We start from the raw sequence: 16,102 nt of genomic DNA on the forward strand, positions 1-16,102 counted from the left end.
GGGGCTCAAAGCTGTGATAGCCCACAAGCAGGGAAACTCCAGGCTTAGTCTCATCTGAAACCCTCGGTGGTCCTCACCAGCAGGGGGCAGGCAGGTGGCTTTGGAAAAAGGATCCATGGGAAAATGCTTTGCCCCTTTCACTTTCTCTCTGAGACTGTTCTAGCTCCTTGGCTTTGCTCTGGGATGAGCCCATGCACCACGGCCTCTCTTTTCACCTCCTCAACCCAGAGCTGCATACCTGGCCCGGGAGGGACTGTCGAAATCAATTTATTCAGGCCCTCATTTTACAGAGAAGGGAACTGAGGCCAGAGAGAAGTGACTTGCCCAAGATCACATGGCCCAGCCCAGCTTCCTGGCTCCTGAAGTCACCTCATTTCCTCATCTCGGCATTGTGGTTGGGTCCACGATGAAGCAGGAGGATGGACTCCTAGATCACTTCTTCCAGTTATAAGTGGTGTTTTGCCTGCTGGTGGGTTGACGGATGTCAACAGCTACATTTCCCAGGGACAAGGACTTAACTCAGGTGATGAATCTCACCCAGCACCGAGACCATCAGGGCCAGGGGTGGGCTACTAGGAGAATAAGCGTGAAGCTGTGCCGGAGATCCCAACTCCAGAACTCTGCACTCAGCCCTGGGGCCATGCCACCTTTTCTCCATCTCCCCAGGGAGATCAGGCCCTGGTCTGGGGATGGGCCTCTGGGTGCCAGGAATAAAGGGGTTCATTCAGGCCTTCCTTCTACAAGCATTAATTGAATACCTGCTATGTACCGGGTACCAGGTGAGGCATTGCGTTTATATCCATTTTTCATACAATTAAAGTCCTGAAAAGTGGCAGGTCATTGAAAATGACATATGTCAAAGTGGACTACTCACAAATAATTTTTTTTTTTTTTGAGGTGGAGTTTTGCTCTGTCACCCAGACTGGAGTGCAGTGATGCAATCTCAGCTCACCACAACCTCCGACTCCCGGGTTCAAGCAATTCTTCTGCCTCAGCCTCCTGAGTAGCTGAGATTACAGGCACCTGCCACCACACCAGCTAATTTTTGTATTTTTAGTAGAGACAGGGTTTCACTGTGTTGGCCAGGTTGGTCTCGAACTCCTGACCTCAGGTGATCCGCCTGCCTCAGCCTCTTCAAGTGTTGATTACAGGTGTGAGCCACTGTGCGCGGCCAACAAAGAATTTTAAAAAGCAGGAGATACATTCTTATGGTTTGAAAAAGTAGCCAGTGCTCTCTTTTTGTCAGATTACATTACAATTAAAGAATTGACAATAAAGACAATTGATAAAGAATTAATGAAAAATAAGTATAATAAAAAGTTCATTAATGAAACAAATGATACAAGTCACTGTCTTGGTCCAGTTGAGCCATTTACAGCATGAACCCATGAGCATGAGCTCTGGTCTTCATCTTCTCTATTAGGTGTATTCTTGCCTAGAAAGGCTTTTTCCCTCATAGGAAAGTTCCAGATCTAGCACTTGATTTAATCCTGGTGGCTCTGCTGGGTCTTGGGCTCATACTGCGGGAAGCCTGGGCTGATGCCAGGGACCCATCCTCTTTGTCCCAGAGGATCCCAGGGTGACAGTCTTCCTTGGCTCCCTCCTCTGGTCCCACAATGTTAGTGATCCACATTTTCTACTCAAATGTTCTCACAAAAGGTTTGTAGAGACACACAGAAAACACAGACCTTTACAGAGCAAGGGCCTGTACCGCAGAAATGTCCAGATCTGGTGGTAAATGGGAGGGCGGTGTGGGCTCAGAGGGAGCCTGCTGAATGCTGGTGTCAGGGCCCTGCGCTGCTGGCAAGCTCCCTCAGTGAGACCTCGGCCCTCAAAGGACCTCAGTGGGAACTAAGCCACCAATGGGACAACCCCAGAACCTGAGTGAGGAGTTTAAAGCAGGTTGTTCTGAAACCAGTGTATGCAACTGAGAAATATTTTAATCGTGATCGGTGATTTTTTAAAGTCCAAAATTCTTGTGAGTTAATTGCTCATATACCGGGGATGGGGAGTGGTGGTGAGTAAACAAAGGGGAATAGGGCCCTGGCTTGGAAAGTTTGCACAGAAGTAGGGGAAACAGAGGTAGCAGATGAGCAAACCATTGCAGTCCCCAGGGAGAGATGACGTGAGAAGTGCACCCACTGGGGACAGTGCTGGACAAAGTGGTGCCGGTGAATTCAGCTTGAGAGGCACCAGGGAGCGTTTCCCTCCGGAGAATCACAGGTTTCTGCTCTCTTTTTCCAACCTCCCTTTTGGAGGTCTAGAATCACAGCGGGGCTGTGGGCCTTCCGATCCTTGAGGGGTCAGGGAGACTGCACGGGAAATGGGATTCTGGGCTGTGGGCTTCTCTCCACGGAAAGGCCTGCAGTTTGTTTGTTTGTTTGTTTGTTTATTTATTTATTTATTTATTTATTTTTTGAGACAGAGTCTCGCTCTGTCGCCCGAGCTGGAGTGCAGTGGCCGGATCTCAGCTCACTGCAAGCTCCGCCTCCGGGGTTTACACCATTCTCCTGCCTCAGCCTCCCAGTTAACTGGGACTACAGGCGCCCGCCACCTCGCCCAGCTAGTTTTTTGTATTTTTTAGTGGAGACAGAGGTTCACCGTTTTAGCCAGGATGGTCTCGATCTCCTGACCTCGTGATCCGCCCGTCTTGGCCTCCCAATTACAAGCTTGAGCCACCGCGCCTGGCCAAGGCCTGCAGTTTAAAACCATGTCCACTAGGTGGTGCAAAAGCCTCTTTTTGTGTTAGTGTGGGGGCCGGGCGGTGGCTGCCTGCATGTTCAATGGACAGCAAGCCTGCCTTCTCTCACGGGGAGGTGTACTCTCCAGCTCAGTCATGCTCTGTAAGTAGACATCCACGCCCTGCTTGAACACCTCCAGTGACGGGGAACTCACACCTCCAGGGGACAAAGTAAGTGGCAGGGGTGGGGGTGGAATTGAGGGGCACCAAAAAGCCAACTGTCCATTGATAGTGTCAGCCTCCTCTCCTAACCCACAGGCCACTGGTTTCTGCAATTCCTATTTTCCCAGTCTCTTTATTGGGAATAACTTCTTATCTCCTCTTCTTATGATCACTTTATCCTTGAGTAGTTTGTCAGCAGGGGCCTAGATGAGGCCTCTTTCAGATCCGGGACATCTGCTAGGGGTGTGTCAAAGCCTCTGTACTCTCACCCTACCCATATAGACCTGATTAGGAATCAAAAAGACTGACCGGCTGCAGTGGCTCACGCCTGTAATCCCAGCACTTTGGGAGGCCGAGGCAGGCAGATTACGAGATCAAGAGATCGAGACCATCCTGTCCAACATGGTGAAACTCCATCTGTACTAAAAATACAAAAATTAGCTAAGCATGGTGGCACATGCCTGTAGTCCCAGCTACTTGGGAGGCTGAGGCAGGAGAATCACTTGAACCCGGGAAGTGGAGGCAGTGAGTTGAGATCACACCACTGCACTCCAGCCTGGCATTAGAGTGAGACTCCGTCTCAAAAGGAAAAAGAAAAAAAAAAAAAGGACTGAGGTTCCTTAATTTTCTGCTGGCTTTAGTTACACTATCCTTCTAGGCCTCACTTTTCACTTTTGTAAAATGAAAGACAACATCCTTTGCCCTGCTTAGCACATGGAGTTGTTGAGAAATTTCAAATGAAATAATGCATTCATTTAGTTAACATTCATCGAGCACCTGCTGTAGGTTAAGCACTGTCTAGAAACAGGAATATCGTGGTGAGCAGGACAGATAAATAAACAAATCAATACAGAATGTAATGGCAGGTGGTGATATGTGCTGTGAAGGAAAATAAAATAGAATCAAGTGAGAGCGGCCAAATTTAAATTGAGCTGTTGGAGATGTAAAAATGTGTAAGTAGGAACAAGTCAGCTTTATCTATGTCATTTTCTCCCCTGTAGTCTGTCTGTCCCCTTTCTTTCTTTTTTCTTTTCTTTTTTTTTGAGACTGAGTTTCGCTCTTGTTGCCCAGGCTGGAGTGCAATGGTGCGATCTTGGCTTACTGCAACCTCCGCCTCCCAGATTCAAGTGGTTCTCCTGCCTCGGCCTCCTGAGAGCTGGGATTACAGGTGTGCACCATCACGCCTGGCTAATTTTTGTATTTTTAGTAGAGACAGGGTTTCTCCATGTTGGTCAGGCTGGTCTTGAACTCTCGACCTCAGGTGATCTGCCCGCCTCGGCCTCCCAAAGTGCTGGGATTATAGATGTGAGCCACTGCGCCCGGCCTGTCCATCCCCTTTCTATTTAACCTGCAGGTCACACCATGAAAGATGGACACTGTTGTTAGTTTGTTATGTGCAATCCAATGCAATCTTAATGGATATGAATAATGTAGACAGGCTGGGAGGGGAAGACCACCTTGGCCTAGAGCTCCCCTCTCCCATCCTCTTCCTTTGGGGGAGCCATCAGCTAAGACCACTGAGATCATAAAGTCTCCTGAATAGACCTCAGCTCTCCAGATCCGGCCTATCTAAACATCCCAACTCAAGGAAGCATGCTGTATTGTTGAAAGTGCTCTGGCTGGAAAGCCCCAGAGTTCTAAATATGGCTCTTAAAATTCCAGCAATTCTGAGCAGGAAGAGAGTTCCCCTCAGTCACATGGTCATATGCTCCAGCCAGTGACAAGCTCAGGTTCTTGACCTGTGGTGTGGGGTGGGGAGTACATATCAGATTCTTAGGGGACAGCTGATTGTGGGTGGCTGAATGTGGCGTGCAAATCTCTAGAGAGCTTCTAAAGCACCAACAAAGGCACTTTCTTCTCCACCACCCCCACAAGCGTCAGTGAACTGACCCGGTTTTAGGGTTTTAGGGATGAGGAAACTGAACACCAGGGGGATGTTGAGAGTCTGGGATTCTGGGCTTTCAGCCAGGGACCCCTCCAACCTTAGGGACAGAATATGCCAACTCTAGCCCTCTGCAAACTCTAAAGTGATTTGCAATAAGAACATTATTCTTTTCCTGATTGACCAGTGAGTAATTTACCAAGCTGGGTCTTGATCGGCCACCAAAAGGAAAAAGGGCCTATGACAAAGCTGGAGACCTGAACTAGAGCCAGCAGCAGAAGGCCCCCAGTGAAATAGCAGAAACAAAAGCTTGGCAGCTCAACCACATCTTTATTTTGAGCAAGATGAAGTGCCTTTCTGACAAGACAAAAATTCACCCAGGTTTTGAGTGAGGAAGACATGTCCTGACCAAAGTCCAGCTTCCCTTCTAAGGAGGCCAGCCCTAAGTCATCTGCAGCTACTGTATCAGTTAGAGTCAGGCTGGCCATAGCATCTCAACTGAAATCTCAGTGGCTTGATGTGATAGACTTTCGTTTTCTTGGCCACCTAAAGTTTGGTTGGTGGGTGGGGAGGGATCTTCTCCATGAAGTCATCTGGAGACCCAGGCTGATGGAGGCTGTACTGTCCCCTTTATGTGGCTTCTGTGTGGGGGGTTGACACCCAGCCAGCAGGTGGGGAAGAGAAAGGGTGAAGGATTGGGGAGGTGTTTTTTTGTTTGTTTGTTTTTGCTTTTGTTTTTGAGACAGAATCTCACTCTGTCACCCGGGCTAGAGTGCAGTGGCACAATTTTGGCTCACTGCAACCTCCACCTACCAGGTTCAAGAGATTCTCGTGCCTCAGCCTCCTGAGTAGCTGGGATTACAGGCGTGTGCCACCAAACCTGGCTAATTTTTTATATTTTTGGTAGAGACAGGGTTTTGCCATGTTGCCCAGACTGGTCTCGATCTTCTGATCTCAGGTGATCTGCCTGCCTTGACCTCCCAAAGTGCTGGGATTACAGGCGTGAGCCAGCGCACGTGGCTGGGGAGGTCTTCTTGTGGGAGGCACCCATCATTTCTGCCCATATTCGTTGTCAGAACTCAGGCTTGTGATATTCCACCTATGTTCCTTGCTCCTTTCTAGTGACTTTTCCCCTTATTTATACCATTCTCCACCCTTCCTCATCCTGCTCTGTGGCCAGGAGACTGTCGTGTATGGATTGCACCAATGGGCTTCCTGCCCTCTGGCTCCTGGTTGAGCCACCGCGCCTGGCCAAGGCCTGCAGTTTAAAATCATGTCCACTAGGTGGTGCAAAAGCCTCTTTTTGTGTTAGTGTGGGACCGGGCGGTGGTCTTAGTCCTGGTTGGTCTTAGTCAAGGAACTCTCTGGTTGGAGATTGCCAAGGTATTCTATTTCTGTAGTCCCTCCCTGCTGGCTCCCATAGGTTGGCTATGTTCTCCTACTTAAGGCCACAGCTCCCGTGCACTGCCCTCTCCGTGCAGCCATTCTTTCCAAGCTATGTCACTGCTCCTTCCCCTGGACCTTTTAGGCTTTCAGTTGAAATCTGTTCAACTGACATTCAGTAGCTCCCTCAGTGGCAAATGGTATCTTGATTTTCCTGAGATACCTGGCTTCCTACATGTAGATTCAAACATAGGTTTCTCCTTGTGGATCCAAAAAAAAGAGATAATTTGTAATGCACTGTCTGCCATATATCTTCTCCCAACTTCCCATCAAAACTCCATGCTGGCTTCCAGTCCTTTACAGCTGCTTCTCTGCGTTATGGATAGTACTTTGATGAATTAACCTGTGATGATGTGTTCATGGGTGGTGATGGCATCCCTCAAATTTCCCTTCATAGTGTATCTCTACTTGAAACATGCATCTTCACAGGACAATGCCTTACTCCTTAGGAGAGACTGGCAGTGAAGTAATGCAGGTACCAGCCCATCATTCCATCTACCATTCTCCTGGTAATACGTTTGTCTCTGGGAGCAACTCTTTTCCTACTCCATCACAGTGTCCTGCCCCTAGCAATTGGAGAGGGCCCTGTAGCCCAGGCTGGGCCATTAAGAGAAGCCCATTTTTGTTGCCACAGCAACTGGTCCAGATGGTGGTGCATGATCAGGATAGGCCAATCAGGGTCCTTCCCTGGGATTTCTCTTTCTGTATCTGACTGGGAATTTACCCCAAGCTAGTGGTAGCTGTGTCTTCTGCCATGAGGGGACACCAGAGAGGCAGAAAGGTGAGAAGAAGTCCCTGGAGGGTCTGGTCTCCACTTCTAAACTTGGGACTCTTGGAGCTGTCGTGATCCCTGCAGATCTTTCTTCAATTCTTCTCAAAAATTGATATAATTGTTGTATATATGTTTGGGATACGTGTGCTTGTTTGTGGGTTTTTTTTTTTTGTTGTTGTTGTTTTGAGACAGGGTCTCACTCTTTTACCCAGGCTAGAGTGCAATCGTGCCATCATTGCTCATTGCAACCTCTGCCTCCTGGATTCAAGCCATTTTCAGGCCTCAGCCTCCTGAGTAGCTGGGACCACAGGTGTGTGCCACTACGCCTGCCTAATTTTTGTAATGAGATGGAGTTTCACTATGTTGCCTAGGCTGGTCTCAAACTCTTGAGCTCAAAGCAATCCACCTGCCTTGGCTTCCCAAAGAGAAGGGATTACGGGCATGAGCCACTGTGCCCAGCCACATGTAATATTTTTATAGCTGTAATTGCCTCAATTCTTTGACAATCCCAATGGCTTTCGAATATACCTCCTTTTCACTTATGTTGGTTTGAATTGTGGTTTCTGTCTTGCACAATTATGAAAGGTCTATTTCTTGAGGAGGTACAATTTTTAGTCGAGGGATTGTTTGATACCCTTTAAGTTCACTGCCAGTCCTACCACTTGCCTCTGTCTTAGGAGGAGAGTTCCTGTAACGAGAGGTTTTTAAGACGTCCTTTGTTCTGGGATGAATCAGAGCGAATGACTGCACTGGAGCTCAGGATATTAAACTGAGTGGTGTCACATATTCCCAGGATCAATTGACAATGCCATGTGTACCATCTCCTCCTGCAGGGATTAAAGTCCTGACATTTGGATATGATTCTAGTTTTCTCTCAAATCCATACTTTAAGAGCCTGTGGGCTGGGTGCGGTGGCTCACACCTGTAATCCCAGCACTTTGGGAGGCAGAGGTGGGCGGATCACTTGAGGCCAGGAGTTCGAGACCAGCCTGGCCAGCATGGTGAAACCCCGTCTCTACCAAAAAATACAAAAGTTAGCCGGGCATGATGGCGCATGCCTGTAATCCCAGATACTTGGGAGGCTGAGGCAGGAGAATCACTTGAACCCAAGAGGCGGAGTTGGAGTAATCTAAGATCATGCCACTGCACTCTAGCCTGGATGACCACGTGAGACTCTGTCTAAAAAAAAAAGTCTATGGACATCAGTGTAATATACCACACTAATAAAATTAAAGACAAAGCCCACATGATCATCTTAAGAGATACAGAAAAAGCATTTGACAAAATCCAAGTGTCTTATCATAAAAAATATTCAACAAACCAAGACTAGAAATTAACTTCCTCAACCTGATCAAGACCATCTATGAAAACCCCACAGCTACCATCGTACTTAATGGTGAATGACTAGATGCTTTTCTCCTAATATTGCAAGGTTCTAGTAAGAGCAATGAGGCAAGAAAAAGAAATAAAAAGCATCTAGGTTGGAAAGGAAGAAGTAAAACTATCTCTGTTCATAGATAGCATGATACTGTGTATAAAAATCCTCAGGAATAAAAAAAAAAAAACTATGAGAACTAATTAATGAGTTCAATAAGTTTGCAGAATACAAGACTAACCTACAAAAGTCAATTGTATTTCTATCTATGACAATGAACAACCTGAAAATGAAATTCAAAATGATTCTATTTCCAATACCATCAAAAGAATAAAACATGAATAAACTTAAAGCACAAGACATCTACTCTGAAACCTACAAAGTATTATTGAAATAAATTAAAGTCAATCTAAATAAATGGACAGATATAACATGTTGTTGGGTTGTTAAGATGGCAATATTCCCTAAATTGGTCTACATATTCAATGCAATCCCTATCAAAATTCCAACTGCTTTTTTTTTTTTTTGCAGAAATGGACAAGCTGATCTTCATATTCATATGGAATTGCCAGTGACCCCAAATAGCCAAAACAGTCTTGAAAAGAAAAACAAAGTTGGAGGACCCACATTTCCTGATTTTGAAACTTGCTACAAAGCTATAGTACTCAAAACAGATTGGTACTGGCATAAGGATATAGATTAAGAACAATTTTTTCGACAAATCGTGTTGGGACAATGGGTGTCCACATGCAAAAGAGTAAAGTTGTTCCCTTACCTTACACCATATCCAAAAATTAACTCAAAATATGTCAAAGATATAAACGTAAGAGCTAAAACTGTAAAACTCCTAGAATAAAACATAGGAGTAAATATGACTTTGGATTAGGCCATCACTTCTTAAATATAACAGCAAAATAATAAGTAATAAGGCTGACACAGGTGAATCACGAGGTCAGGAGATCAAGACCGTGCTGGCTAACACAGTGAAACCCCGTCTCTACTAAAAAATACAAAAAACTAGCCGGGTGAGGTGGCGGGCACCTGTAGTCCCAGCTACTCGGGAGGCTGAGGCAGGAGAATGCGTAAACCCGGGAGGCAGAGCTTGCAGTGAGCTGAGATCTGGCCACTGCATTCCAGCCTGGGTGACAGAGCGGGACTCCGTCTCAAAAAAAAAAAAAAAAAAAAAAAAAAGAAAAAGTAATAAAACAAAAAAATAGATAAATTGAACTCCATCAAAATTAAAAGCCTTTGTGCTTCATAAGACACCATCAAGAAAGCAAAAAAAACAAAAACAAAAAAACCCCACAGGATGGAGAAAATATCTCCAAATTATATATCTGATAAGAGAATTGTATCCAGGACTGATAAAGAGTTCCTACAACTCAATAATAAAAAGACAGATAGCCCCAAATTGGGCAAAGAACATGAATAGAGATTTTTCCCAAGAAGATACACAAATAACCAACAAGCACATGAAGAAATGCTAACATCGTTGTATTAGTCCGTTTTCACACTGCTAATAAAGACATACCCAAGACTGGGTAATTTATAAAGAAAAGAGGTTTAATTGAGTCACAGTTCCACATGGCTGGGGAGGCCTCACAATCATGGCAGAACACAAGGAGGAGCAAGTCACAACCTACGTGGTGGCAGGGGAGAGAGAGCTTGTGCAGGGAAACTCCTTTTTATAAAATTATATGGTCTCGTGAGACTTATTCACAATCATGAGAACAGCATGGGAGAGACCTGCCCCCACAATTCAATTACCTCCCACTGGGTCCCTCCCACAACATGTGAGAATTGTGGGAGCTACAATTCCAGATGAGAATTGGCGGGGGTTCGGGGGGACACAGCCAAACCACAATAATCATTAATCATTAGGGAAATGAAGAACAAACTACCAGGAGATACTACTTCTCGCTCACTAAGATTGTTAGGGAAACAGAAGCATAGGAGAGCCACAGTGACATCATTTTAAAATCAACTCCATCTTAAAAGTACCAAGGCACGTTCCTTGCTAGTCATGACTCATGGTCCTAAGATGTTTACCGTTGAGGAAACACCTTAAAAATACCTGCAAGGACACACTCCTACAATAACAAAAAGTCCAGATGTCCCACTATCCTTAACAAGATATGCTTTTAAGATGACTATAGTCATGCTTTGATGTACTTATGCACTAAAATGCCAAGGATAACTTTCTTTAAATCAACAAAGTACTAAATTTTATCATGCTGTCAGCCCACCCGCACATAGACATAATTTATCTTAGCTTTTACATAGATGAGACTCCTGTATGAGAAGAGTTTAAGACAGAGATGGCATGTTCCTCCTCTTGCTTTCTGAGGATGCCCTATTCTGTAACTGAATAGCTTTCAATAAACTATCCTCTCTCTGTAATTTATAACTTGCCTTGAATTCCTTCCTGTGCGAGACCCAACAATCCTCTCTTGGGGTCTGGATTGGGACTCTTTTTCTGGCAACAGCAGAGCTATAATTTTTTTTTTTTTAAAAAGAAAAGATGGACATTAACAAGTGTTGGAGAGGATGTGGAGAAGTTAGAACCCTCATACATTACTGGTAAGAACATAAAATGATGCAGCTGCTGTGGAAAACAGCTTAACAATTTCTCAAAAAGCTAAAATAGAGTTACCATATGACCCAGCAATCCTGCTTCTAACTATATACCTGAGAGAATTAAAAACATATGTCCACATAAAAACTTGTACACAAATGTTCACAGTAGCATTATTTGTAGTTGCCAAAATGAAAACAACCCAAATGTCCATTAACTGCTGAATGGATAAACAAAATGTGATCTATCCACACAATGGAACATTATGCAGTCATGAAAAAGGAATAAAGGTCTAACACATGCTGTAACACGGGTGAACCTTGAAGAAATAGTGTTGAGTGTAAGGAGCCAGTCACAACATGTGTTTGTATGATTCCATTTATATGAAATGTCCAGAGAGGCAAATCCACCCAGCCAGATGGGAGATTAATGGTTGACTGGGGTTGGGGGTGAGAGGGCCTGGGAAGGGACTGGTAATGGGTATGGGATTTCTTTCCAGGGGTATGAAAATGCTGTGGAAGTGGGCAGTGGTGGTGATTAATGCACATCTCTGTGAATATACTAAAACCCACAGAATTGTACACTTTTAAAGAGTGAATTTTAGCCAGGCGTGGTAGCTCACGCCTGTAATCTCAGCACTTTGGGAGGCCGAGGCAGGTGGATTGCTAGAAGCCAGGAGTTCGAAACCAGCCTGACCAACATGACAAAACCCCATTTCTCCTAAAATCACAAAAATTAGCTGGGTGTGGTGGCACATGCTTCCAATTAAAGCTATCTCAGGAGGCTGAGGCACGGAATTGCTTGAACACAGGAGGCAGAGGTTTCAGGGAGCCAAGATCATGCCACTGCACTTCAGCCTGTGTGACAGAGTGAAAAAAGAGAGTGAACTTTATGGCATGTGAATGAGATCCCAATGGAGTTATTATTAAAAAAACAAAAAACAAATTTATGAGCAGAGGCTCTGCATAGAGTGGCAGCTTCCCCAAAGAGGGCAGCAAATCAGGGGCACTTTCGTAGGCCTGGCAAAGTGGGATGTAGCATGAGGATTAAGAACCCAGGTTTTGAACCTGATGGTTGTGGGTCTGAATCCTGCTTCCATGTCTCACGAACTGTGAAATGTTGGAAAGTGGACTCAATCTCTCTGAACCTCACAATTGTAACATGAGAATAACTCCTACTTTGTGAAGTTCTTATGAGGGTTAACTTCTTGGTAGCTTTGAATATTCAGTAAATGATAGGTAGTTTTATCATTTTTTTCCTCTGGAAAAAAGAAGGAAAGAAGTCTCTGGAAGGCAACTTTGACCTTGGACTGAAGGTGGAAAGAATAAGCCCAGTTTAAATAAGTACAAATAGATTTCAGGTTCTAGCATGTGCTAGAGGGATACGGAAGGTCCTCTCCAGGCATGGTGGGTGGTCAGTAAGGGTTTAGGGCGGGTGACTGGAGGCAGAAAAAGTACAGACACTCAGCCTCCCACTTGGCTGCCAGGTCTGTGGGTTAGAACTGGACGCTCTGGTATTCAAGTTTTCTGCCAGGAGAAAAATGAGATAAGTCATTACCATCGCGTTTTGTTGCCACAACTTTTCCCCTCACTCTCGGAAAGGAGCTGGGAGCTCCTCTGCAGTCTCACATCAGATATCAAGTGTGAACCCAGATTAGCCCAGGCTGTCCTCAGCTGAGCTGGTGAGTCTGCGTTCGGATGAACAGCAGCTGGCCTGCTAGGCCCAGCATCTCAGTGGGGCTGGCTGTTTTCTTCTCATCAATATTTGATTCTTGTGGAATAACAGATGATTTTTATTTCATTCTTTGTGCCTCTGCTTAGTTTTCACATTGTCTAAAGGGACGAGATATCTAATTAAAGTGCTATTAGGAAAACCGTAATAAGCGTGATTCATGCCCGTGTTGCCCTTTGTCTAGACTTTTCTTTCTCTTATCTTGCATGGCTGCCTCCGTCAAGATAAAGCATATTTGTGAGCTGTATCAGTCACCGTTCAGCTGGAGGAAACCACAGCAGCTAATTTTAGCGGGAAAGGCATCAGGGGTTTACAAAGTCACTGGAAGAGGAGGAGCGGGTTCCAGGTGGGGCTCCTGGGATGAGCCGGAACCTCAGCACCGCAGCGGTGATGCGGCCGGCGGGAACCTCGCCGTGCATGGAGGCGTATCAGCACGCGAGCCTTGCTGGAATGCGCAGCTTCTCCTTGACTTTGCTTGTTCAGCAGCATGGGATCCGCAGGAAAATGCCCTCACCTCACTTCCTGGGTGAGGAATCCCAAGACGGTTGACCACACATCCAGGTCCAGTTTTTTTTTTTTTCCCCTTGGGGCCCTTGAGAGGTAACCCGGGCCAGGGCATCGAATTGTCAGATCCTAATTCACATCAGAAACTCCAGCTGCTAAGGGGCCAGGGGGGTTTACTTTTCAGTTTTCCCGCCTCTGAGGGAGAAAAAGGGCCTTTAATAGTGTGGTCCAAGCCAACCCACCAGGACCTTACGTCAAGATTTTAACATGTACTTTGGTTCAGTACTTACTTGAGATAACTGACAATCCTTTTATTTCTGTCTGTATAAAAACTATATTTGCAGTGTGAAGTGACTTCCTCCTGTCTGTGGCGTCTGTAAGTTGACCTCTGAAGTTCTGTCTGTGAACACGGGTGCCCTCAAAAGCTGGAGAAGTGGCTTCCTGTGGAGCAGTCCTGGAATCGGCTCCTGGCATGTGGCATTTGGTGGGTGCTGACACCAACAGTTTCCTTTCCCCTGTGAGGTGAGAAGGGTCTGTGTGCCACAGGAAGACAGAGCTTCCACGTATTCTCTTGGTTATAATGAGCACTTCCAGGAGGAAGCAATAGAATTTGTAAGCGGATTTTTTTTTCCCCAATAAAGAATCTGCTGCTCAGGAACAAACTCAGAGGCCAAGAAGCATTTGAGAAGATGCTTAACTTCACTGTGAAAGAAAGGCAAACCACGTCCGGCCCGGTGGCTCACGCCTGTAATCCCAGCACTTTGGGAAGCCAAGACAGGAGGATTGCTTGAGCCCAGGGGTTGGAGACCAGCCTGGGTAACATAGTAAGACCCTGCCTCTACCAAAATAATAGTAATAATAATGAAAAGAAAGAAAGAAGGAGAGAAGGAAAGAAGGAAGGAAGGAAAGAAAGGAAAGGAAAGAGAAAGGAAAGAAAGGAAGGCTAATTAAGACAAGAGTGGCTCATCTGATGGACAGCAATGAACAGGCTCCACAATGTCCACAGTGAGTGTGAGGGTGAAGAAGCAGCCACACTCATTGACACAGCTGGTGGTGGAAGGAGGCATGCACTATTGGAAGGGAATTCAGCAGGGCCTACCCAGGTTGTAAGTGTGTCTCCCTTGTGACCCAGACATCCTGTTTCTGAGAATACAACTTTCACAAAACTTCTCACATACGTGCAGACGTATATTTATAGAGATGTTCTCTGGAGCATTGGTTATTCTTACAAAACATGGGGAAAATCCAAAGGTCTAGCAATGGGGTTTGGGTAAGTAAATACAGTGGAAAACCCTACAGCTCACATAAAGAGAAGATCTGCAAGAACTGATGGGGAAGGACACGTGATGCCCCTGCAGGTGCAAGGCTGGGGCTCCTGGGCCATCTGCCAAGTGGTGATGCTGCCCTGTCTGTGAACACGTGGAGCTGGTAAAATGAATGATGATTCAGAGAACACGGCACAGCAAGGCATAGTTGCTTTTGTTATATAAGATAATTTCTATAAATTATTTCAAGGAATTAGACTAAAATTATGGGATATTCTCTAGTCTGTGTCTCTTCCATATGTCATGAGAATTTTACTTACCTTTCAAGTGCCCCAAGTGAAAAAAAAAATGGACTTGGATGTGTTGTCAACTGTCTTGGGATTACAAAAGGGAGGAGCATTGCCTTGGGGAGAGAGGCAGTGAGTGATCTTGCTGGGGACAAGCTGATTTGGGTTCACCTCCTTGTCCCCTTACCCTATCCCTGTCTGCCTAAGCTGGAGAGGGAATAGGGGCTGCAAGTTCCACTCCAACTTTGCAAGGTTTCAAAGAGAAAAGTCATCAGTGGAAGGTTGAGAAGTTCCTGTGGGTGAAATGCAATATTCCTAATGTCCCCTTGTGTGGAAACCCCCCTTCCTGAGAAGTGATGGTCTCTTGGAGTTCTGAACCCCTTCCCTCACTAAGTTTTAAAAAAGAAATTATTTAGGACTTGGAAGAGAGAAGGGAGTCTTCCCCACTCTGTGACCAAAAGCTCCCTTAGGATAATATTTTTTGGGAACTGCCACCACCACTGGAACAAATACACCACCACTAACAACAAAGAGGCCAGGCCAGTAGCTCGCACCTGTAATCCCAGCACTTTGGGAAGGGGAGGTGAGTGGATCACTTGAGCTCAGGAGTTCAAAACCAGCCTGGGCAACATGGCAAAACCTATCTCTACCAAAAATTTAAAAAATTAGTGGCTGGGCACAGTGGCTCACGCCTGTAATCCCAGCACTTTGGGAGGCCGAGGCAGGCAGATCACAAGGTCAAGAGATCGATACCATCATGGCCAATAGGGTGAGACCCTGTCTCTACTAAAATACAAGAAATTATCTGGGCATGGTGGTATACATGCCTGTAGTCCCAGCTACTCAGGAGGCTGAGGCAGGAGGACCGCTTGAACCCAGGAGGTGAAGGTTGCAATGAGCCGAGATCGTGCCACTGTACTCCAGCCTGGGCAACAGAGCAAGGCTCCGTCTCAAAAAAAAAAAAAAAAAAAAATTGTCTTGGTGTGGTGGTGCTTGCCTATAGCCCCAGCTACTTGAGAGGCTGAGGTGAGGGGAGGTTGAGGCTGCATGAGGTGTGATCATGCCACTGCACTCCAGTCTGGGCAACAGAGTGAGACCCTGTATTAAAAGAAAAAAAAGAGGAATAATATGATGCTATGTGCGTAGAAAAAATATCCTGGAAGAGCTTTTTTTCTAAACAGTGGGTATTCCTAGGCAGGAAAGTGGCAAACAACAACCACGGTAACAAAACCCTCAGTGGCCTTTGCTAAAGTGTGGAGCCTCTGGTGTTGTAAATGAGACACAGGCATGTACTAATTGTTGCAGTACAACAGCCTGGCTCCCAGCAAGCTGTTTCGACAGGCTGTCTGCTCCTGTTTTGATAAGA

The sequence above is a fragment of the Piliocolobus tephrosceles genome, chromosome 5, assembly GCF_002776525.5.
Source record: "Piliocolobus tephrosceles isolate RC106 chromosome 5, ASM277652v3, whole genome shotgun sequence".
Classification (NCBI taxonomy): domain Eukaryota; kingdom Metazoa; phylum Chordata; class Mammalia; order Primates; family Cercopithecidae; genus Piliocolobus; species Piliocolobus tephrosceles.